At 36.9% G+C, this 25,743-nt stretch overlaps 1 long non-coding RNA gene across 3 annotated transcripts in view; it reads right to left on the minus strand.

The window, feature by feature from the left end:
- The window catches only part of LOC308186375, a 31,873-nt gene extending 7,561 nt beyond the window's left edge, over positions 1–24,312 (minus strand). Inside the window, exons 1-3 of one of the 3 annotated variants that reach the window (XR_013944041.1) lie at positions 24,280–24,312; positions 15,776–15,826; positions 14,522–14,732 (exon numbers count right to left, since the gene is read on the minus strand). This is a non-coding gene — a long non-coding RNA (uncharacterized lncRNA). Of the gene's footprint in view, positions 1–14,521; positions 22,691–24,279 lie in introns of those variants that run through there. The other 2 variants (XR_013944042.1, XR_013944043.1) reach the window with 2 other exon arrangements.
- Between the last annotated feature and the right edge of the window lie 1,431 nt (positions 24,313–25,743).

Here is a 25,743-nt window from a genome sequence, read left to right on the forward strand (position 1 = left end):
TAAACAGAATGGTGTTTGAGTGGGGATCTTCAGCCTAAATTACTTACTAAAAAAATCTTCATAAAGAGTTCTTGCTGTTTACTGGCAACTTTAATGTTATATCTTAATCTTATCCCAGATAAATGCACTGAAAGGTTTCCCTAGTCTTAATGGAGAGCCTAAAGTATAAACGGAAGGAAGGAAGGAAGGAAGGAAGGAAGGAAGGAAGGAAGGAAGGAAGGAAGGAAGGAAGGAAGGAAGGAAGGAAAGAAAGAAAGAAAGAAAGAAAGAAAGAAGAAAGAAAGAAAGAAAGAAAGAAAGAAAGAAAGAAAGAAAGAAAGAAAGAAAGAAAGAAAGAAAGAAAGAAAAAGAAAGAAAGAAAGAAAGAAAGAAAGAAAGAAAGAAAGAAAGAAAGAAGAAGAAAGAAAGAAAGAAAGAAGGAAAGAAAGAAAGAAGGAAAGAAGAAAAGAAAGAAAGAAAGAAAGAAAGAAAGAAAGAAAGAGAAAGAAAGAAGAAAGAAAAAGAAGAAAAGAAGAAAGAAAGAAAGAAAAGAAAGAAAGAAAAGAAAGAAAGAAAGAAAGAAAGAAAGAAAGAAAGAAAGAAAGAAAGAAAGAAAGAAAGAAAAAGAAAAAGAAAGAAAGAAAGAAAGAAAGAAAGAAAGAAAGAAAGAAAGAAAGAAAAGAAAAGAAAGAAAGAAAGAAAGAAAGAAAGAAAGAAAGAAGAAAGAAAGAAAGAAAGAAAGAAAGAAAGAAGGAAGAAAGGAAGAAGGAAGGAAGGAAGGAAGGAAGGAAGGAAGGAAGGAAGGAAGGAAGGAAGGAAGGAAGGAAGAAAGAAAGAAAGAAAGAAAGAAAGAAAGAAAGAAAGAAAGAAAGAAAGAAAGGAAGGAAGGAAGGAAGGAAGGAAGGAAGGAAGGAAGAGAGAGAAAGAGAGAGAGAAAGAAAGAAATACTATTTATATATGCAGATCAAAAATTTACTGTATTTTTAATGACTACAACTAACGAATATTTGTTCTTCCTAAGATAATTTCATAGGTTACCAGGACTTAAGAAATCATACTGATATTATTGCATGCATAAATTCTTCACTAACCTTTGTATCGAAAATTAGATTTTCAAAAGAAACAAGCTTAAAGTAAAAATACAATTGTTTTAACTAGCTGACTTTAGAAAATCCTGTGAAAAAACACAAAGTTGTATTTGAAACTAAATTCTCTCTATTACTTTGAAGATATATACCATTTCAGACTAAAATCAAAACATCTTGTTATAATCACAGTTATATAGTGATTATTTGATCAGGTACAGATGGACTTAGATTTTTCACAATTTCACTAATCAATCCATACATTTATTAAATAATCCAAATAAGTGACTTACAAAAATGTAGGCCAATCTCCAAATCAAAAACTATGATTCTTACATAAGAAATCCCTACAATTCTCTTGAAATGCTCAAAGACATTCAACTATTTATGCCTGTTTTCATCATGGAAGAGGTCTAACAATATATGTGAGTTGGAAATGGACTGTATGTCCACCTGTTTGTGATCCCATGGGCAAAATACCTTGCAGAAACATGATTTTAAGCATAAACTATCTTTTTGTTTGTTTGTTTTTGAAAAGTGCATATTATAAATGCCCCATTACCCAATTTAATTACATTTAGTTAATTTTATAGATGAGCATATTTTTCATTGTCTCATTTTGTCATAAACTGTGTCATAAGGAAGTAAAATGGTGGTTTTACTGCTTTTGTACTCTGCTTTTTTTTTTTAAATTTTATTTCATGAACATAATAGCTATCTTTTTCCTTTCTAACAGGAGGTGTTCTATTTTAGCACAACAGGAAATACTAATGCCTGCTTCTGACTGTCATTGTGATCAGAGGTCACAAGAAAGAATTTATTTTTAATGCAAAATATGTTTTATATTAGAATAAAGGTAACTGACCAGGTTTAAAAATAAAAATAAAAATTGTTTAAGCAGTTTTTCCAATATTGTCACAAATGTCAGTGCAATCTTCAGAAGACTTAGTTACCTACAGAAGCTTTCTATTCATCTCAAATTCATGATTCGTAATTTCTTTAGCAATGATTTTATGATTTTATCTGAAACGTAACATCGCTATTTCTCAGCAGCCCTTTTGGTAATTAAACTTTCTAAATAAATAAAAATGGCTTTTATTAAATCAGCTTGTTTTTCACTCTAATATCTTATGATGGCATTGGAAAAGATATTAATTGAGTGAAGAGTATCTTTGTTTACGGAAAAGGACACTGGACTGTAGTAGCTACACGCAATGCTCAGACAGAAAGACATTTTCAGTTTGGTGGTGGGGAAGGACAGAGAGAAAAGAAAGGGAATACATTTTATTTTCCAATATATCCCACATTTCTGTTTCTCTTAACTCCACTTTGGTGTCTCCCCATATGTTGACTTTAGAAACTCCTTTGGATTTCTTGCTTCTTGTACAACCCCTTAACTGTTGCTTTTCAGGCTGGAAACAGGTTAAAACCCGGCTCATCCAAATGTTAAGTATCTTACTACTTTCTCCCAGGCCCAGAACACACAAGCCACTGTCTTCAGACCAAGAATAGCTCACAAACACATGGAAAATAATGTGTTTCCTTAACCCATCCTATTCTAGCTTTCACAGAATCACAGAATCACAGAATCACAGAATGGTTGAGGTTTGAAGGAACTTCCAGTGAGGTCCAACCTCCCTGCTCAAGCAGGGTCACATAGAGCATGTTACACTGGATCACATCCAGGCTGGTTTTGAATATCTCCAAAGAAGGAGACTCCACATCCTCTCTTGGCAGCCTGTTCCAGTGCTCTGTCACCTGAACCATGAAAAAGTTCTTCTTCATATGGTGACAAAACCTCCTGTGGTTCAATTCATATACATTACTCTTTGTCCTATCACTGGCCACTGAGAAGTGTTTGGCCTCATCCTCTTTACATTTTCCCTTCAGGTATTTATAGAGGTTGATAAGATCCCCTCTCAATCTCCTTTTCCCTAGGCTAAACAGGCCCAACTCGCTTAGTCTTTCCTCATAGGACAGATGCTCCAATCCCTTAATCTTCACGCTGGACCCTCTCTAGAAGTTTTACATCCCTCTTGTACTGGGGAGCCCAGGACTGCACAAAATACTCCAGGTGTGGCCTCACCAGAGCTGACTAGAAGGATCATCTCTCTCAACCTGCTATTCACACTCCTCCTGATGCAGACTAGGATACCACTGGCCTTCTTGGCTACAAGGGCACACTGCTGACTCATGGTTAACTTGTTGTCCACCAGGACTCCCAAGTCCCTCTCTGCAGAGCTGCTCTCCAGCAGGTCAGCCCCCAACCTGTGCTGGTGCCTGAGTTTGTTCTTCCCAAGGTGCAGGACCCTGCACTTGCCTTTGTTGAACTTCATGAGGTCTCTCCTCCCAAATCTCCAGTCTGTCCAGGTCACTCTGAATGGCCACACAGGCCTCTGGTGTGTCAGCCACACCACCAAGCTTTGTGGTCTGCAAACTTGATGAGGGTGCACTCTGTCCCTTCATCCAGCTCATTGATGAATAAGTTGAATAGCGCTGGGCCCAGTACTGACCCCTGGGGAACACCACTAGCCACAGCCCTCCAACTAGTCTCAGCACCCTTGAGCAGAACCCTCTGAGCCCTGCTGTCCAGCCGGTTCTTGATCCACCCCACTCAAGGATCCCACACTTCCAGAGCTTGCCCAAGAGGGTGTTATAGGAGACAGTGTTGAAAGCCTTGATGAAGTCAAAGCAGAAAACATCCACTGCTTTCCCCTCATCTATCCAGACAGTCATCATAGAAGGCTATCAGGTTGGTTTAACATTACTTCTCCTTGATGAATCCTTGTTGACTGCTCCTGATCACCTTCTTTTCCTCCGCAGGCTAAGAGATGGCCTCAGGGATGAGCTGCTCCATCACCTTTCCAGGGATGGACGTGAGGCTGAGTTGCCTGTAGTTTCTTGGGTCTTTCAGTTCTTTCTTCTTGCCCTTTGTGGTGGTTTTACTTGGGTGGGCAGCCAAGCTCCATCATAGCCATTCTTTCACTCCCCCTCCTCAAAGGGGAAGGGAGAGAAAATATGACACAAAGGGCTCAAGGTTTGAGATAAGAATGATCTAATTAAAGGGAAAAGGAAGAGGCGGAAAATAAATAAATAAATAAATAAAAGCCACCTGGAAGCACAGACAGAGAAAAGCAGTTACTCTCTGCTTCCCATCAATGTCCTGGGAAGCAGGGCCTCGATAAGCATAGAGGTTCTTTGGGAGGACAGACACTTCCATAATGAAAGCCCCCCTCTCCCCACCCTTCCCCTTTCCCACCTTTTATTTCTTAGTGTGACATCACATGGCATGTAATATCCCTTTGGTCAATTTAAGACAGCTGCCTTAGTGATATCCTTTCCCCATCTTCTGCCCACCCCCAGCCTGCTGGCTCTTTGGGGGGTTGGAGAGAATCCTGATGCAGTTCTAGTATTACACAGCAATAGACAACACTGGTGTGATACCAATGCTGTTCTAGCTACACATGCAGAGTACAGCACTGTATGGGCTGCTGCAGGGAAAGTTAACTCCATCCCAGCCAGACCCAGCACACCCTTCTGGAACACTGGAGTAATGTTCGCTTTCTTTCAGTCCTCAGGCACATCTCCTGTTCTCCATGACCTTTTGAAGATGATAGAGTGGCTTAGCAATAATGCCCACCAGTTTCCTCAGCGCCCTTGGGTGCATCCCATTGGGCCCCATAGATATATGGGTGTCTAGCTTGCCTAAATTACCTCTAACCCAAACCTCTTCAGCCAGGGGAGGTCTTTCTTCTTCCTTTGTTTATCAAGCATATATGATGAACTTCATTCACTTTCATTTCATTCCTCCTCACCAGGCATTACACTGAAGTTGTCAAGTCTTGTGATAGTTATATTTAAGCAGTTAAGATGTTTCATTAACATCAATGGAAAGCTTTACATACAGCTGATAATTGAATAAACTCGTATTTTTTCCTTGCCTATACTTACATTTAACAACTCAGTCTTCTTCCCATATCGGTCCTTTGCAACAGACAGGAAGAATAATTCCTCTCATCTAAATCACCTTTATTCTTTTGATTTCAAACTACTGTTCAAAGTGTTTGCCCAATTTACCAATGTGTTTAGGCTCATGTCAGTTACTCCATCTGGGGTACAGAAGGAATTGTTGACAAGTGAAAAAAGACAGTAGGAAACATCTTTGCTGCAGCACAAACTTTTGAAGTTTCTGATATACCATTACTATCATCTGTCCTATCTTTTACACTCTTCTTAGGAAGGCCTTCCTTAGACTCACAGTTTTCCAAACTATACTGTCTCTACTGTCTAACTAATTTTAAAAATTTTAAAGAATGTACCAAGCAGAAGCTAATTTGTAGACAAAAATGTGTATTTTTATACTATAAGCAATAAACATTTTAAATGAAGATTAATATTTTTTCTTCTCTGGATTCTATTGAAATGCAATGCAAAATTGGATTATACATGACTGAGTGCCTTATACAGATTTTAGAGTTACCTTACACTTTCACAACAATTAGAAACAGTTGGTGGGTTTCATATGTCACTGATTTTTAAGTAGATTCTCCCTTTTCCCCTCCCTCTCTTGCTTTCTCAAAAAGCTTCTCCCTTTTTCCGGGAAGCTAAATTAAAGCTGAGAGCAAGTTATCTCATATCTGACTCTAACAGAAGAAACATAAATCAGAATTCCCACTGAACGTCTTCTTGGGGGGAGGATGTTTGCAGAGTGAAGGTCAGTGAATGTAATGGACAGAGTTTAATGAAGGAGAAATTTCTGGTTGCAGTAAGCTTGTAAAATTAATTAGAATTTGACTATTTTTATCCCTGCAGATTGCAGAAAATGAGCATGGTTGTGTTCAGACTGTCTTCTATGACAGTTTAGATGGAAGAATTTCCTTTCCTTCCCTGCTTCAGATGCATCTTCATTAAAACATGTTCTTTTCTAAACATGTTATTACTTTTCTAGTCATGACAGAAGCAGGGGTTGTACAGTACAGCTCTATCTTGTGTTTAACAAACCGTATAAGCAGACCTCTTATTGTGTGTTTCTCTGTCTTTGAGTCTATTCATGTGGAGGCATCCTTGAATCAAAAATTTGAGAAGGAGAAGGGGCCTTTTATGTTTATTAAAGACAGTCATTTCCTTTAACTTTTTTCACACTTTGTTCTAACATGTCATTAATGCTCAGTGGTGAATTCATCTATATGCAATAGTGATTAGATTGCAAAACCAAGCTAAACCAAAGAACTTACTCAAAAAACTTCAGGCTAAGAAGCCACTCAAGGAAGACTTGTAGTTTGATGTGGTTATGTTGGAAGGGATTTGAGAAGAAAAGACCAGAAATAACACACTATCACAAATTACATTTCAAAATTTTTACCATTGTTTGCTCTAAGTACATGTATTTATTAAAAGCTCACCAGGTTATATTAATTACTTTCCTGAAAGTTTAAGTGAAACAAAGTTTCACTCCCTTGTTCATTTCAAAAATATTACACCAACAAATGGATGCACACTGGAAAAAAATATTTTTATACACTAAGCAGTTTGCAGAAAGATTTTCCTTGATTTACAACACCAGAAGTAGAATAGGAAACATTAAGTTTCTATGTCCAGTATCAAAGGTTATTTTAAAAACATTCATAAACCTATTCTTTGAAATCCTAGATAAAACTTTCAGATTAACAGCTACTGTTTACAGTTTAACTTTATGGCAAATTAGCTTGGAAAGATTAAGGAAATGTCATTTAATTCTCACAGTTAAGGAGAGCTGTTGAAAGACAAGGATTATCTGAAGAATATACAGAAACTGCAATAGCTTTAAATTAATATTGCAGCACAATAACTTTTCTTTTTTCCATATAACTTTTACCTTATGTAAAAAAAAAACAGCTGTTATTATATATATAAAATGTTATTGACTTGTTTCACTGTAGTTGTTTAGAATATATCTAAACATTTTCACACACAATTGAATCAGATTAGGCAATGTGAGCTAAAAAAAGAAAAAAAAAACTAAAAAAAATGGGGATTGGATCTGTGATACTTAAGTGTAGAACATTATTTCTCCTAAAACATAGAGGAGAAGTGATTTTGTTTTATGTACAAGACATGAGAAGGAGAGGTGGAGGCTTTTGTTGCTGCATCTGTTACTTCTGCTAAGTAGCAAAGCAATAATTAGGGTCTGTGCATTTTAAAAGCCTTTTTAATTCACTTTGCGTAATACATAGAGGGTACTACACTTCCACTTGGCTAATGGTCATAGCAATCCAGTCAGGTGTGAACTTGCAAACAGAACTGTTGACCTCAAACTCCCAATGAAATCAACAAAACTGCATGGACAGCATCATGCATTGAAACAAAACCTTTTTTCAAACCTAAGACCAGAATTAACATGCAGATGTTAGAAAAGAAATATACATGAATGTGTATTTATTGAATGTGGCTGTTATTAATGGAGCTCTAAGTGTAACAAGCTATTATAGATTATTTTGCTTGAATTGCAAAAGGAGAATGAAAAAGTTATCTCCAGGCAACTCAAAATATTGTTTTTTCCAGCTCTACTTCAATGAAATGAAATGTTCTGTACTCAAAAAATGCCTTGTTTTATCTGAAAAGCAATTAATTTTGTTGGTAGTACTTTGAAATGAAACATCTCTTCAAAAATATTCACCTGAATTGGACACAATTTGCATACAGTTTTGTCTGCCCCTTTCAACTCATAAAGTCTCATATGAAGGGTTTTACTCAATTTTTCCAATCACAATCTTAGTAACACAGATAAAAAAGAATTTTATTTCTACAGTACTGGGGATACATGTGAGGTTTCCTTAGTCTTACCCTGCCCCCCTTCCCCATTCCCCCCCAGTTATCTATATGCAGCAGCCGAAAGATTCTCTTAAAACTGCCCAGTTTTTGACCTGTCTTGAATCTGTCTCACTTGGCTACAGATGGTCTATCAAACCCATCAAGTCCTGATTGGAATAGATTACTAAATTGGTGAAGCACTGAGATTAGTCCCATCTGTCTGCAGGAAGCTCTGTAATCATGTTGAGACATTATTGTTGCCTTGGAGCTGAAAAGCAGAAAACCACACTGTGCTAAAGGATCAGCTTTCCATAAAGAAAAGGAGATGGCAAATCAATACTGTTCTAGTGAATCTAGTGAACATCAGCAAGGTTCTGTAAGTGCTGTGGGACTACTGTTTCATTAAACATACATCTTTTCAGTATGATTTTCTGAGAGAAGATGTTTGAAAATAAAGACCAAGCCAAATTTTTCCCTTCTTGCCAAGTCAAATGTAACTATATCACATAGAAATTCAGTAAGGGATTTTAGTTTTGATTAAATATATAACTGATTAATTATTTTTCCTACTTTGAAATCTTCTCACTTCTTACTAAGGCCTCTGAATATACTCAAGACATCATTACAGCTAATGCTGAGAAGAAACTGAATTTATTCCATGACATTTAAAATATTTTCATCACTTGTTTCATTTGTGCTTTGAAACAAACGTGAGACCTTTGAAATGTTTTCACTGAAAAAATGGGACTGAAATGAACTGTCCTGAGGCTTTCAAGCCAAGGAGGTATTGGAATGACTTTAACAATTTGTCTGCATGGAGTATGGGAAACTCTAATTCATGTTTCTGCTGTGCCTCCTCCACCAGAGAGATCTGTACAGAAAAGCCATGCACATACACTCATTAGGCATTCAGACCTAGGAGACATTCTAGGTCTAAATTCATAGGAATGGGAAACAATTCAGAATGTGATGCCAACACCACTCATTTGCTGCCTTGCTTTCTGTTTCTATTTCAACCCCCACACCAGCAAGAATTCCAACAATATTTCCAAGTCAGCTTTGCCAAAACAACCTGATTAGTTGCACAGGAATCAAAAATATTTGTCGAAACCATGGGCAAAAATCTTATATAATTAAGTCTACGACAATTTACCTCTCAGATACAAACAGTTGACTTAGCTGCTCAACATAAAAATTGGTGCTTTTTTCATTTTATAAATTTTATTTTATTTTATTGGTGTAGTTTAGTTTCATTTCACAATTTAGCAACAGTTAATGGGTATCTTTTCCGCGGGAAGAGGACTGTGTTTCTAGGAGATCAGATAGTGTGCTACTCTATTTATGCATTAAGTTTAAAATTTCTTTACATTTATATATAATGATATGATTTGTATAGATAGCAGTATAAACATGTATCCATTTTTGACTGAATAATATAGCACAGGGAAAAAAGAACTTATGATCAATCACTGATGTTTTAGGTATAAGATTGAGCAAAAACAACCTGTACAATCATATAAATAAAAAGAACATGTGGACAAAAATATTGTGTTTAAATACTAATGGAGTGTCTGGAAGTGGTGTCATAAATTGCATAAAGAAATACTTAATTTTTCTCTCTTTTATATTTGGCTGTCAAGTTGTACAGTCTTTCAAGAGAAACACTACAAACTCAGGTTAACACAGCAGTCTTATTCTTTCCTCTGAATATTCCTGTAGTACTCTGGATCTCTTTACTGTTTCATTGTACAGATAAGGTAGAGAGAAGTCTCCTGAAAATCAAACTAAGTGAAACCAACAAACAAAAGCAGTGCAATTGTGAAATTTAGAGAACTAGGCTCTAGGCAATACTCTACACTTTGGCACAGAGAGGCTGGAGCAAGAAGGCAGGGGATAATTACTGAATTAAATGAAAAGCTTGAAGTTTAAAAAAAAAAATTAAAAAAATCCAGTGATTAGCCATTCAAACATCACATTCTGTCAAGTTTTTCTAGCCCAATGTTTCACAAATATTTATTGGAAGATAAAACGTGCAATACTTTTTTTCCTCATCTGAAAATAGGAGTAATAAAAACTTTCTCCATCAAAGATGATCAAAATTTTGACATTTAAATATAATGTTGTCATTACAGAACTTGAACTGGCAACTCTTTAAGGATGTTTTCCTTAGAGCAAAAAAACTTTCCATTTTGCTACATGAGAAAGTGGGCAGGGAAGGCAGAAAACCAGGATGGCTGAGCAAGAACCTGTTTGTCAAAATGGGGTGCAAGAAGGAAATGCACAGGCAGTGGAAGCAGACATATGTGGCCTGAGAAGAGCACAGGGATGCTATCTGGAAGTGCAGTGATGAGGTCAGGAAAGCCAAAGCATGGATGGAACTGAGCTTGCAAGAGATGCAAAGAATAATAAGAAAGTATCCTATAGATTCATTGGACAGAAAAGAAAGGTCAAGGACTGTTCGTCCTCTGATGGATGAGAAAGGTGAACTGGTAACAAGTGACGTGGAGAAGACTGAGGTACTCAACAACTTCTTTGACTCAGTCTTCACGGTCTCTCAGGCTTCCCAAGTCTTTCGTTTCCCTGAACCCATAGATGAGGGCTGGGGGAGCAAAGTCCCTTCCACTGTAAGGGAAGAGCAGGTTCAAGATCAGCTGATGAAAACAAACAGGTACAAGTCTATGGGGCCTGGAGATGTGCATCCTTGAGTCCTAAAGAAATTATCTGATGTACTTGCTAAGCCTCTCTCCACCATATCTGAAAGAAAAAAACAAAAACAAAAACAAAAACAAAAACAAAAACAAAAACAAAAACAAAAACAAAAACAAAAACAAAAACAAAAACAAAAACAAAAACAAAAACTGGCAGTCAGGAGAAGTCCCTGGTGAGTGGAAAAAGGCAAACATCACTCTCATTTTTAAAAAGGTTCAAAAGGAGGACCTGAGGAACTACAGACTGGTGAGCCTCAGTTCTGTGCCTGGGAAGATCATGGAACAGATCCTCCTTGAAGCAATGTCAAGCAAGGCACATGCAAGACAAAGAGGTGATCTGAGACAGCTAGAAAGACTTCACCAAAGGTAAATCATGCCTGACCAATAGGACAGTTGACAAAGGAAGACCGATCAGTGTCATCTATGTGGACTTGTGTAAGGCATTTGACTCGGTCCCACATGGCATCCTGATCTCCAAAATGGATAGAGATGGATTTGATGGATGGACCATTCAGTGGATAAGCAATTGGCTTGAAGGTCTCACCCACAGAAAGGTAATCAAAGGCTTTATGTCCAGGTGGAGGCCAGTGAAAAGTAAAGTGTTGTTTAATATCTTTATCTATGACATAGACAGTGGGATCAAGCGCACCCTCAGCAAGTTTGCAGATGACACCAAGCTGAGTGATGCAGTCAATACAACACAAGAAAGGGATGCCATCCCAAGGGACCTGGACAAGCTTGAGAAGTAGGCCTATGTGAATATAATGAGGTTCAACATATCCAAGTGCAAGGTGCCGCACCTGGGTTGGGGCAATCTCAGACATGAGTACAGACTGGGAGAAGAACTCATTGAGAGGAGCCCTGCAGAGAAGGACCTAGGGGTTCTGGTGGATGTAAAGCCCAACATGAGCCATCAGTGTGCTCTTGCAGCCCAGAAAGCCAGCTGCATCCAGGGCTGCATCAACAGAGGAGTGGTCAGCAGGTGGAGGGAGGGGCTGTTTCCCTCTGCTCTGCCCTTGTGAGGTCTTGGAGTGCTGTGTCCAGGTCTGGGTCCTCCAGCACAAGATCTGTTGATCTGTTAGAACAGGTCCAGAGGAGGGCCATGAAGGTGATCAGAGGGATGGAACACCTCTGCTATGAAGAAAGGCTGAGAGAGCTGGGGCTGTTCAGCCTAAAGAAGAGAAAGCTCCAGGGTAACTTTTTGCTTTTTTTCAATACTTAAGGAGGGCTTATAAAATAGACGGAGAGCAGCCTTTTGCTCAATCAGATAATGATAGTACAAGTGTGAATGGTTTTAAACTAAAAGAGCGGAGATTTAAATTAGATGTTAAGAGGAAATTCTCCACTCAGAGGGTGCTGAGGCATTGGAACAGATTGCCCAGAGAAGCTGTGGATGCCCCATCCCTGAAGGTGCTCAGGACCAGGTTGGATGAGGCCTTGGGTAATCTGTTCTAGTGGGTGACGTCTCTGCCAATGGCAAGGAGTTTGGGACTAGCTGATTTTTAAGGTCCCTTCCAACCTGAGCCGTTCTATGGTTCTATGATTCTGTGAATGCAAATTGGTTCATACAAAATATCAGTGTTTGCTGGACAATGACTGTAACATTAGGTCAGGGTACTGAAGCCACAGTCTTCATCCAATCCCCAAATCATAGAATCATAGAATTATCTACTGCTGAAACTGAAATTATGGTGAGATATAGAAAAATATAATGTGATATAGAAATAGTAGATATAGAAATTTCTGCGTGGAAATCCCACTGCTGCACTCTACAGATCTGTCCTTAGTGTCCTTTTCAGCTGTAAGGCAATGTCTGTGGACTTCTCATTTACTTCAAATATTGGTTTCCAGCAATGATGGTGGTGATGATAAAAGACAAATGAGAATTTTGGCAGCTTTCTGCAGCACCAAAATCCCAGTGAGAAATCCAGAGAGAAGACACCAACAGCCCAACCAGTGCACTGTACTCCAGTATATTTTGCTCCTTGTTAACTGAGGATGTTGAACAATGATCAAGTAAATTCAGCAACTTTTAGTTCCTGTGGTTCTGACAACAGTCAGGCAAGGAGATGTTAAACAATACCAATTTTTACAGTTCATAAATATCTCTGTAATTACATCAGGGCTTTATTGATTAAAAAAAAAAAATGTCTACAAGAAGTGAAAAAGGAAAAAGGTGTAAGGTTGTAGTCTAATCTTGGTTAGCCCTGGATGAGTTACTTAAAATGACAGATTAATCAAGCCCCTCCTCTCCACTGTTACTTTTAACCATGCAGGACATGATGCAGAAGTGATACCAATCACAGCATGTCCTGTCCTTCCTAGTTCTGTGAAAGCTGCCCAAGTATTTATAGAAATCCACTTACCAGTTTTCCAGATGAAATTGTACAAATATGTTCTCATTGTCTAATTTACATGAATTTTGTCTCACTGTTGTTTTTGGTCTCTACGCTAATGGCTCTGCATTATTCTGGGAAACTGAGAGCAGAGTTAGCTAATGAACAGAACTCATAGCTCAATTTCTTGCTGGGGATATGATAATTAATGGCATGGTTTAACTTCCAGATTTCAAACTCTACTGATACTGCTGGTAAAAAACATGGACTACATTTCTTCTACATTATGAGAGCTTTCTACCATATAAGAAATCATATATGTGTATATATATATATATACACACACACCATATATATATACCACATATATCTTAAGAAGGCATTATTTTCCGTTTTTGTTTTTAATTTTTTTTTCAGACATAAGTTCCCAATATTATGTACTGTATACATTATATGACCCTTTTATAAATGGGATCCTGCAAGTGTTTGTTAAAAGAACAAAAAGGAAAGCAAAATGTCACACACTAAATGTTTTGCAGATATCCTTAAATAATACTTTAATGCCTGTGGGAAAAAAAATAAATAAAATCAAATATTGGTATAACCCTACCTCCTACACCTAGTTCTCTAGAAATCTAATAATGTGTATTATACTCTGCCTGCTGTGTGTACCTTTCATTTCAGTCAAAGCCTTTAATCCTTCACTTTTTAGATAAAATGCCATAACCGTATTGTAGTAGGTTAAGATTGATTGGCAAGTGCATATAATTATGGTTTCAATAGTGGAGTATGTTTTACAGTTGGAAAAAATGCACAACCTTGAAAATAAAGAAGTTGTGCCCTTTCTTTGTGATAAAAGGATCATATCAAATTGGTTCGTTTCCCTGGTAGAGTGAAATAAAAGACTTCCTTTAACAAAGAACGCTTCCCAAAAGGCTGCTGGAGGAAGTCTTTTTGACTAGATAATACCACACCGATGGGAAAATCAAAAGAAGTAAAAGTAGAATTTTAGGAAATGTTCCCCATTTTAACCTCATTTTTTATTCAACAATGTAAGGAAATTATAAAATAGGGGAAAGAAAGAGCTACATATTAATGTTAACATTAAATATATATATATATATAATGAAAAAAGCAAGTTGGTAAACAGGAAATACATGTTGAATCGTCCTAACCAAATATTCTCTACATCAGCTTTTGCTATTTTAATTCCAATACTTTTCATTGGCAATATAATTTAAATTTAGTCTTGACTTCCTTAATCCGGATCAGTGGCAGATTCAGTCTTATTCAAATGCATTACAGTAGGTGAGGAGTCATGAAGAGGAGAGTATTTGAAAGACATAGTGTTAATTCAAATTTCCATTGCAGAGAATACACTCTGGTTTAAAAATCTGATTTAACACTGCCACAGCCATTTACCATAGCAGCCTTTATGCTTTCTGTTGTATGATGGGTATTTCTGGAAGGCAGAGATGTTCTGGTTCAGAATATAACTGTGTGAGGAAAACCATGTGCTGGGTATAGTGTCTGGCATAGCCACACACACTGGCTCCTTGGGAGTCCCAGAAACCACATTCCCTATCCCCAAACATGCAAACATGGACTTTATGAAGAAACCTACCTGGGAATGGGAGCCAAGCATATGTCAGTCTCCAGACAGGAGAGGGAACAGCAATAAGGAGGTAACAACTCTTATTCTCCCACAACTACTGGTACTTCTTACTGCTTCATCTCCTCTGATATTGATCCTCAGGTTTCCTTCTCTTCTTCAGTAACTTTTGTTACTGAGAAGGATTACTTCTTCTGTATAGAGAATTGCTGCAGTCTTTTACCTAATAATAAATGTCAACTTATTTGTAAATCACTTAATTGCAGAAGTCATGTTTGGAATAATATAATTGTGGTTACCCTAAACTAAAAACAAGTTTTGGTCTAGAGTTGGCATTTAACCTGAAGGACTGCAAAATTCATTAAATATGAATATTTTCAGATGTCTGAGACAAATACAATGCTATTAATTGCCAATGGGCCTGCTCTACTCTGAAGCAGAACTTCTGGGGTTGAGCCAACACATTGGTCAAGAGATATTCACATGTCCCACAGTCTTTCTCCCCAGTTATCCAAATCTGAGCACTTTCTGGCATACATCACCGCTCCTTCATAGCATCTTCGACATAACAAGAAGTTGTATTGATGAAAAGGGTCCTTTGCAGTGTACCAGGCCTTTGGGCTAGTCATTACCAATCACCTCAAAGGAATATATCTATAAAGACAAACTGAACCAACTGCTGGACCAGCAACTGTAAGAGAATACATTTTCCTTACTAACGAGTCCTATTACATGCATTTTAATACCATTTTTTCAGTAGAGCAGTTTTAGTATTATCTTTAAGTAAGATAATACTTTCAAAATAGCTTTAATGAAGTATACATGTGTAGTTAAATGTGTGTGCTTTTTTATTTTTTTTTATTTTATTTTTTTCTAAGAGAGTTGAATAAGTGTTTACTTTCTAGTTTTTCTATAGAGCCAACAACATATCAGGCAGGAGAAAAAAGACATATTAATTTTGTAGTGTTCTCTCAGCCCCAGTGGTTGAAATGAAAAGAATTTTGTCAGGCCAGGACATAAATTTGGAGCATAAAATTTGTTAGGAGAGTCAATATATAGTAAGTGCTGTTCAATTGATTATTAAAAGTATATTCATTAATATTTAATAATACTTTGCCATGTTTCTCTTCTACAGCTTTACTGAAGCTGAACAGGTATGTTTTTGTATAATCCACACATGTAATTAACACAAATAATTGTCTTAATAGATTTAATTTAAATGTCAATTTAAGACAATTTAAAATGCTGTTCTCCAAACAATGTTACCTGAAAATTCCAAACATTCTTGTGAAGATGATTTGTTCTTCCAAATGTTAACTGGGAAAACAGATAAAAAGGAGAATAGATCAGCCCATCTTGGGAAGGTAATCTGTACTAGGTTTTCAGGGGTTTTACTGTATGTAGGCGATATTATAATCATGTTAGCATTTTTCATACACAACAAATCAAATATACATAATTCCATCAAAATAACACTTAAAAAATAATATAACTCTTGCATTTAATCCTATGATTTTAATCACATGATTAAAAGGCAGAAAAAATAAATACTCTTAGTGAAGTCACAGAAAAAAAAAAAAAAGGTGTGAAGGGCAGAACCTTTGTTCTGTAAACTCGGGTTTTTACAAACTTGTCCTTTGCAGTTCTTCCAGTTTCTATGAGAGACCATTTAAGTTTACATTCTGATGTCTAATCATTGTGATTAAAAGTTGGAATAAGTTATGAGTAATTAAAGGAGTAAATTATATCTAGTCTGAAAGTAGAACTAATTATAAAGCTGTTGCTTGATTAAGGTGTTTATATTGAAGAGTATTAAAGGGATTAGTCTAAAGCTTTACATCCTGCAACACAGAATTGATATGCAGTTTTTAAACACTCAAATTAATTCAGGTGCACCAAACAATTATATGGAATAGGAACACTCGACCCAGCTAATGACCACACTAGTCCAAGTCCACCAAGCTAATTTATATTCATGTACTTATCAACCTCTCTGTTTGCTCACAAAAGGACTGTTCTAATGATAATGCATGCTTCCAAGTCAGTCTCCATCATGCTGCATCTAATCACAGCAGACCCTAGTGAGAAGACTGCAGTGTACCTCGCTGTTAATATTTTGCACCAATGAAATATTTCCTGAAGGACAGATACAGCTGTCGTAGGCCTTTCTGAACACAGTGGTCTAAATTATGATCTCAGATATACCAATGAATCACTGCTGGTGTGAGGATTCTTAGAATAAGCGATTGAGATAAGGATTTATTACAGAGAATTCAAGCATAATACAAAAGAGAGAGAGAGAGAGAGGGAGGGAGAGCAAGGAACTAGAATATACAGGGTACAGTATATGGGAAGGTACGGACAAGAAGACAAGAAAGAGGAGTGTGTGTAAGAGACATCTCTCTAGTGCACTACCTGCACAACTGAAGCAAACTGAAACATTGAATCGAAACAGTATATGGTGCAAGGATCAACTTAAAAATATAGTCTCTTTAAAAGTCATATTAAACGATGGGATCAGGTTACTTTAATTACATTCTTCAGATGGATGTGTGACCTTGTGGGAAGTTGTGTTCTGCAATGAACTCATAAGTAAATTTCAGGAAGAACTTACAAAGGTAGATTGCAGCATTTAGCTCCCCAGCACCCTCAGGTAAGCTTTACAAAAACAAGCAAAGAAACAAAACAAAACAAACAAAAAAAAAAACCAACTCCTGAGATTGTTTTTATACAACTATCAAATTGCAAATATAGCAATTGGAAGAGACAAATACAAATCACATCCACTTTACAAGTAATGCCTAAGTGAAGGAACAAAAGTTTAAGGCCACAGAACTAATAAATTATCGGCAATACCGTTGATGCTACTTAGAGAGGTCACTTGGAGGTGAGCCTAGAGCTCTTTCAGAGCAAAGCTGACATACTCCAGTGACAAAATACCAGAGGAGACCCCTTCCCAGAATCTGACCATGCCTGGAGAAACCAGGCAAGGCAAGAATACCACCCTCAAACTCTGAAGTAATGTGGTGAGAACATCTCAGACAATAAGACCCTCAGCATGATTCGGCTAGCACAGACCATGTGTCATCTTAACCTCTTGACAGTCTGACAGTAGAAAGAGAGAGAAATATCCAAAGAATTCAAAATCTTTTACCTTGTTAGCAAAAAATGTTTTAATTCTGATGTTGAGCTTAACCATCTTGCGTCTCTGCAATGAAATTTTGTGCTTTTCAACAGCACAACCTAAAGCAACCTAGAGAATCAAATTTCAGCATTCCTCAGTCTGTTCTATGATGAAAAATACCTTGACTATCACCTCTTTGCCCAATAGTTTTAGGTCATCTTCATGTCTAATGTTTCTAATGACAACTTATGGGACAGCTGAGTCTCTGTCACTCTAGTCTGTGTTCTTCTGAAAGTTTCCTTATTCTGGAAAGCATCTTCAACTTTCTCCCTAGATACTTTCCTCTATCTGACATTCTCCCTTCCTTACAAAGAAAGACAAGATCCACTATGATAACACCATGGGGGCTGACATTTGTTTTAAGCTTGGTAGTAACAAACTCGCATTTTAGCTCACTTGCAGAGTAGTGAACATTTTTGCTCCTTTCAAAAATGTTGTCCTTTGTGTTTGGGCTGTTTGAATTCTCAGTTACCTCCAGAAGACAGTCTGAGCACTGTCTAACAAGCATTTGGTCTTTAGGCTTTCCCTGCAGAAAATATCTTGGTTGTTTTGCAAAAGGTTGTCAAAAATTTTCCTGCTCCACTCTAAGGTAGTAAATATTTTTTATTTTTTATTTTTTTTAATCAGATACTCAACCACTTGCCCTCTGAAAAATTTGGCTTCTTTAACTCTCAACAGCAATGCTTTTCAGTCCCTAAGTCCATATGATACTGTTGCACAGCATTTAATAACCCTCCCTGTCAGCTGAATAACTGTGTTGTATTCAACCTTCTCTGTTTAACTGAAAACTGCTGAATACATCCTGTGATGCACAGAACCAAATAAGGCAAAGAGCCAAAGGTGGTAACCTTTGGATTATCTCCATTTTACTAGCTCTTGTTGCTTGCAGATATAGGACAAGCAGTGTAGGAAATTCCCTCCAGGAGTCTTCTTTCAATTGTCTTTGCATTCCCAGAGAGTATCATCTCTGACAGAGTTTGTAATTGCTCTATTCTTCTGCCTGCGGTACTTTTTAAAATTATTTTTCATTCCTGGTACCATGCAACCAGAAACTGTTCCTTTTCCTTGTTTAAGTATGCAAGGAAAGGTGTTAAAACACAAGGTCACAGAGCATAATTATCAAAAGCACCCAGTTATCTCTTGCCCAGACAAATCTGAAGAGATTTTATTTATGTCTACAGTGTTTTGAGGAGCAAGCACACTTATCATCACTCCATCAAGTTTCACACAAGGAGTAGAGAGAGATGGATTTGCCTATCCTGAAGAAGAATGATGACAGTGGTGACAATCTGCAACAACAGGACTAAATCGTTAACCAAATACAAATATATATATATATATATATTTTTTTTTTTCCTTGAGAGATGTGAAGAAATAAAGGTGTGGACTCTGTCTTTTAAGATGTTCAAATTCAGGTAGACAAGGCCCTAGGCAACCTGATCGAACTTTAAAGCAGGTGTTTGGGCCAGACGACTTCCAGTAGTACTTTCCAACTTAAATTATCCTATAAGCCTAATTAGTCTAATAATTATACCTCTTCTGGATTAAATATCAATAACCCTGCTAAATCTTCTGTAATGTGATCATTATACAAGTACAGTGCTGTCAGAAGGAACCTCAAAAGGCCATCTTGTCTATTTTCCTACCGTAGTTCAGAACCTGCTATACCTTTTTATTTTCAGATACTTACCAGATTTGTCCGTAAATACTAAAGGGAAGAAACTTTTCCCTATTTTCGTATTCTTCTCTAACCATACAGCTTTCCACAATCATTTCATATAAAGTTCTCCTCAGTTTCTATTGTTAAAAATATTTTCCTGAAATTTAAACCATATCTCTTTTCTGTAATTAATCTGTGCCCTTATTGGCTAGAAATTTTTAGAATTTTAGACTTAGAATTTTAAGCAAGGAAACTGCATTCAGGATGCTCTTTCTGCATTTCTGCATGCACAGACACAGGATTTTGAAGATCTAGAAATTAAAAATAGATATTAATATATAAAAATAGAAATAAAAAATTAAAAAATAGAGATATTAAAAAGAATTAAAATCTCAAATCCACTATTTCAAAAAAAAAAAAGCACCTCAATACTGATATATATATTAAAAAAAAAAAAAAACGCAAACAAAAAAAAATCTCTTACTGAAATTCCATCCTTTTTTTTTTTTTTTTTCCTTTTCATGGACCCACCTGCTTAACACAGCTATGGTAATTGTTGCCACAATCACACAGCATGGGATTCGTATTTTTCTCACTTAGATTACTAAATTTTAGACACTTAATTCAGAACTAAATATTACAAGATAAACAAGTAATATATGTTAGATGACTCCTCTCATCCTCTGAAGCTACATTTAACATTAAATGGGTATATCATAACTCGCTGTTTTACTCTGAAGAGACTTCTTTCTTTCCTAGTAGGACAGAGAGGAAATAGGAACTTTACCCTAAAAGTATGTTACACATGTGGGTATGCTGCAATATTAAGGAATTTCTGTGTGTCTTCCTCTGCTAAAAACGATGTGCTACAGCAAACAAATACATCTGCTAAATCTATCATGTAGTTTTGGGCAAAGAAAATAGCCTCCTCCCCAATTTCAATTATCTAACCTGTATGAAATACTCTCAGATGGTAAATTGCTAAAAAAATCCAAACAGTACTGCCACAGTCACAGACCTCAGTACTTCTCACCTAAAGGAATTTTCATTTTGTGCCTCAAACACCAGATACACCTTACAGATTCAGTAAAGATCTGGTAAAAATGAGATTATCTTTTTCTGATGGTAGACCTCTTGCAAAAGACACATATAACTGAGTCCCCCAATCAATGAAGAGCCCAGCTCTTTGGGAAGACAGGGTTTAGATTTGCAGGCAGGAGTTCAATATCAATATTTTTCCTTGTGTGGCTGTCATCCAATGCATCCAAGCAATTCTTAAGATGACTTTGTAACATCTGCAAATGAAGACACTTTATTCGGATGACAAATGTTGGAGTTCAGTATATTGTGACAACTTCTGAAAGGCAGCTATAGACTAAAGACCTGTCACTAATGTCACAGCCCTGATTCTATCACTGGAACAAAAGGATTCAGCCAACACCCAAATTTCCCAGCACAAACAGGTAGGAGCATGGATGAGCCATATTCTCCAGGAAATATGCAAAATTCATCCACTTAATTGACAGTTGGAAGTTACATGGTACCTGACAGCTGAGAGTGTTTGGAATCTGAGACTGTTTTCAGAAAGCTCCAACAGGGTCAACCTGAGTAGCGAACCTCCCCTGTGACTCACCCAACTCTTTCTGTCTAGCCAGAAACTACATACCCCATCTCTTAATTATCTGGGGTACATTTACAAGAGAACTCCTGAATCTGGCTTTTCAAGCAAAGAGCATCGGCCTACACATGTTTGGAAAATGCAGAGAAAATACTGTTCCTTAACTGCTTTTAAAAAATGAAATGTCATCTGAAAACAGTGTCTTATGTGTTTTCTGCTAAATGTTTTTTTTTTCTTTTATAGTCTCTATTTTTTCAAGTATTTAAAAAATAAAAATAAAATCTGTATAATGTACACACATAAAATCTGGGTAATGTATACACATAAATGTGTATATACAACTACAATTCTCTTACTCATTAACACACTATTGTCAGTGAGTGGAATTAGTAAAATATTTACAAGACCAAATTTATTCCTTCTAAATTGAATTCTTAGGGGGATTATTTTATTGATGTTATAAGCGAGACCACGCCATTTTCTGGTCGAAGATAATTTATTAATTAAGTAAGCAGGTACAAGCAAAACAGCGCTGGGCGGCTGGGGAGTCTCCGCTCCATCACAGCACGCAACTTTCCCTTTTCAGTGTCGCTGTTTTATAGCATCCAAGTTTCGGCTTGTCAGGACTTGTTGAATCTTCTGAAGCTGCGCAGTTCGTTCTGTTTCTTTCAATGATCATGCGTTGTGCTCCTGTTCAAGGGTAGTAAAGCAGCAAACAGTATTTCACAGAGTCTTTGTTTTACCAAGGGCGTTTATCCAACACCCCCTCCCCACTATCTACTTGCTTAGTCTTCCCCTTAACAAGGTCGTAAATTGCAAAACCTTATCTTCTCAGCAGATTCTCTGAATTCCTTTTAAAGACAATGAACAAACACCCGCTAATTTATCACAATTGATACTATTGAATTTTCTTTTTACGTATTTTTTTGTTCAAAATTGGAGGGGAGGGCACTTTCTAAGAGATATTCCATGTTCATACCACAATTGTTCTAAAAAAAATTGTGTCATAAAAAAAAAAGGGTCATCATTCTGGCTTCCCTTTATCCCTCCAAAAGCCAAAAATATTAATTGTTTAAGCTTCTCTGTGTTTATTTCTATATGCATGTTCAATCTTACTGGACACATAGAGCTTTGTCTGACTTCACAGGCTTTATGCGTCTCCTGTGCTAGTGTAACTTTTTGTACCGAACTTTCAATTTTAATTTCAAATCACTGATAGATCCACTGAGGTAAGGAGAAAGCCTTGATATATTTTAAAATAGTGAAATAATGATATACCTATAAATGATGGATATTTCAACACCTGTGTCTATTGTGCACCAGACAATTGTTGACAGTTTGTTTTAATATTCTTATAAAAATATTTTTATTAACTATTCTAGAAAGCAATAACATAGCACTGTATTAAAGGATTTATTTTTTCAAAATACTTCTATTCTTATTACTGTTATTTTTAGTAGTATATTTTAGTAGTATAATTAGTAGTACTGTTATTTTTTTGTTATATTTTTAGAAGTTTCTTTGAAGACAATAAGACCTAAAAAAACCTGTGGAGTGCAGTCTAATGTTCACTGCTAAGACGACAGAAGAATATAGAACATACTGCAAGCAGAAGGGTTTTGAATATTTAAAATTTTAGATATCCAGACTAGAGATTGTTCACAAATAACATGATTTTTACTCATTTATATATTTATTTCTTAAAAGAAGAATTCCAATGAAGAAAGATATTTTTAATGTTAGTGTTGGGGAGAATCGAATGGATGTTCTATTAATGTTTCTCAGGTGATGGATCATACGGTATAATTAAATATTATTAAATGTACTTACATTATCAATTAATCTATGTATACTGGAAACTTAGGGAGTACATTGAACAATCAAAAGAATCATTGAAGGGGAACCCTGGGAGGGAACAGGTACAACCTGACCTTGGATAAGGGCCTGGAGATGATGAAGTGAGTTGAAGCAGAACCGAGGAGCGGAGAGAGCATGCGTCGAATAGAAAGGTGAAAAGTTTAGCGAAGAGGAAGACTCCTTACTTCATCTGGACGACCACCTGGACGACCACCAGAGTGCGCCACGCATGTGCAAAGGGGAGGGGAGCTAATTAGAATGAAAAGCGAGGCTGATGTTGCAACCTGTAATGAATATGTATACCTGACGCAATGTTGTATGTATAAATAACGGCTGGGAAGTAACGGGACTTGAAGACAGATTTGGGCACCTGCCCCGGCTTCCAGCGCTGAATAAAGCACCTTCATATAATCACTTGGTGGTTATGTGGTTGCTACGCTAACATTAACATGCAGTATACAAAACCTTCCAAGCCTGGGAAAATTGAATAAGTGGAACAAAGGAAAATAAATAAATAAATAAATAAATACTGCAGATATATTATTTTTTTCTTAAGCAAAAGACTGCAAAAAATGAGAGTTGTTTTCCCTACAGATTTATTTGACATTTCTGGTAAAAGGTAGTTGGATCTTACTTGGAAAACTGGCATTCTCAACGTACACTTGAAACAGACTCATCATTATCTGTGGTAATATAAGCCTCTTCCGTGTGCACCTACACCTTTACACTGACCTATAACGACACTGCAACAAGGTAGACTACATACAATAATTTTTGAGCTGTGAATTTAATGGAAAATTGACTTAAGATCATTAAGTCTAACTGCCTTCTGTTGGCACTGCCATTTAACCCTAAGCTTTTACAAACACGTTCAAGTATTCTTGATTGAAAAGAAACCAAATCCTACAAGTACAATTTTTTTTTTTGAGTGTACTAATCATCACAATTTCAATCACATTTTTCTCAAGCCAGAGCGAATGACTAATGTAAGGGGAAGCCAATTCTGACTCAGTCCTAAGTCCTAAGATAAGGTCTTCTGACCTCATCTATATAAACCTGCTGTGCTCCTAGGAGTTTTCACCCACTCCAGCTTATAAGACTTATCATATGAAACATGTTCACAGATTTGCCATGCATGAGCTGCTAGAAAATGCCTAGTTCATTCCAAACTTCCAAACTGAAAGTAGGTGTTGTGGTTTAACCCGGCTGGCAGCTAAACACCACACAGCCGTTCGCTCACCCTCCCCCCTCCCTCTCTGGGATGGGGGAGAGAAACGGGAAAGTGAAGCCGGTGAGTTGAGATAAAGACAGTTTATTAAGACAGGAATATAATAATATAAGGAATATAAGGAATATAATAATAACAATAATAATAATAATAGTGATAATGATAATAGTATTAACAATAATAATGTGTAAGAAAACAAGTGATGCACAATGCAATTGCTCACCACCCGCTGACCGATGCCCAGCCTATTCCCGAGCAGCCGGCCCCCCCACCCCGGCCAGCCACCCCTATATATTGTTTAGCATGACGTCAGATGGTATGGAATACCCCTTTGGCCAGTTTGGGTCAGCTGTCCTGGGTCTGTCCCCTCCCAGCTCCTGCTGCACCCCCAGCCTGCTCGCTGGCAGGACAGAGCGAGAAGCCGAAAAGTCCTTGGCCTGGTGTAAACACTGCTCTGCAACAATTAAAACATCAGCATGTTATCAGCGCTCTTCTCATCCTAATCCAAAACATAGCACCCTACCAGCTACTATGAGCTACTTAACTCTGTCCTAACTGGAACCAGGACAGTAGGCTATAGCATTAACTTCTCTTTTGTAGGAAAAGAAACAGATATAGATCATGTTATGATTAGGTTTTGCACAAGTTTTGTTTTGTAGATGTTGCAGACAGGACACAGGAAATTGCATCCAATATTTCTATGTCTCTAAGTGAAGAAACTCTAAGTTTTCCATTAAACTTCCCAGTATTTTTATGGAAGATTCCATTCTGGACTTTATAGGTGTAGAGATCAAAACCACCAGTACAGGCTCTTGGAGAAATGCACATACAGATGTTCATTCAGTTGGTAACTTAGGTGCTTCCAAGAGATGCATACTTCTTTTTAAAAAAACTTCAAAATATCTTTCTTCTTTTTTCTTCTGTTCTTCTGGTTTTGTTATGAAAAAAAAAAAAAAATCTTACAAGGCTACATCACATATCTATCATGTCTTGTAACCCTTCTCCGAGAGTGGCCAATGGGGAACACCTATTGAGCCTGCGTATAAGAAAAAGAAATATTACACAATGAAAATTCTCCAAAATGCCTTCCAGCCTCCACCATTTTTAAACACCAGGACCTCCTGAGGCAAAGGTCACATCTTTGTGTTTAACCACTGGAACTAGATTTTTCACATTTATTGCTCATCTGCTTTTTGAACTATTGTAAACATCAAGCATTCATGTAGTCTGTGGAAAGGACTTTACTCACTTTCTGAAAAACTGTCTCTTTATTTATGTACTGTCAGCTATTTTTCATTCACTTTCTCCATGTCACTCCTGACATTATGTTGTAACCACCACTGCTTTTCCCCCACCCTCAGAGCAAGGATTTTTTTAAGCCCAAGAATCATAACTCTCATGTGGAAGCCATTTCATATATTTAATGATGCAACAAAAAATTACCACATAGTGTTCAAAATCCATGTCAGACACTTTGTCTGATTGTGGCATATTTAACTACAATCAATACTGCATGTCATGACTTCACAAATAATATAAATAAATTAGAAACAGATTTTCAAATGTTTTTCTTTCCAATTTATATATACAAAAATAATGCAGATGGTGAGATTAAGAAGGAAGCAGTACAACCACATCAGCTTGCAATCCAAATGATCTTTCTCTTAGAACAAGTGAACACCATCAC

The sequence above is a fragment of the Anser brachyrhynchus genome (genome assembly GCF_964034855.1).
Source record: "Anser brachyrhynchus genome assembly, contig: SCAFFOLD_392, whole genome shotgun sequence".
Taxonomy (NCBI): domain Eukaryota; kingdom Metazoa; phylum Chordata; class Aves; order Anseriformes; family Anatidae; genus Anser; species Anser brachyrhynchus.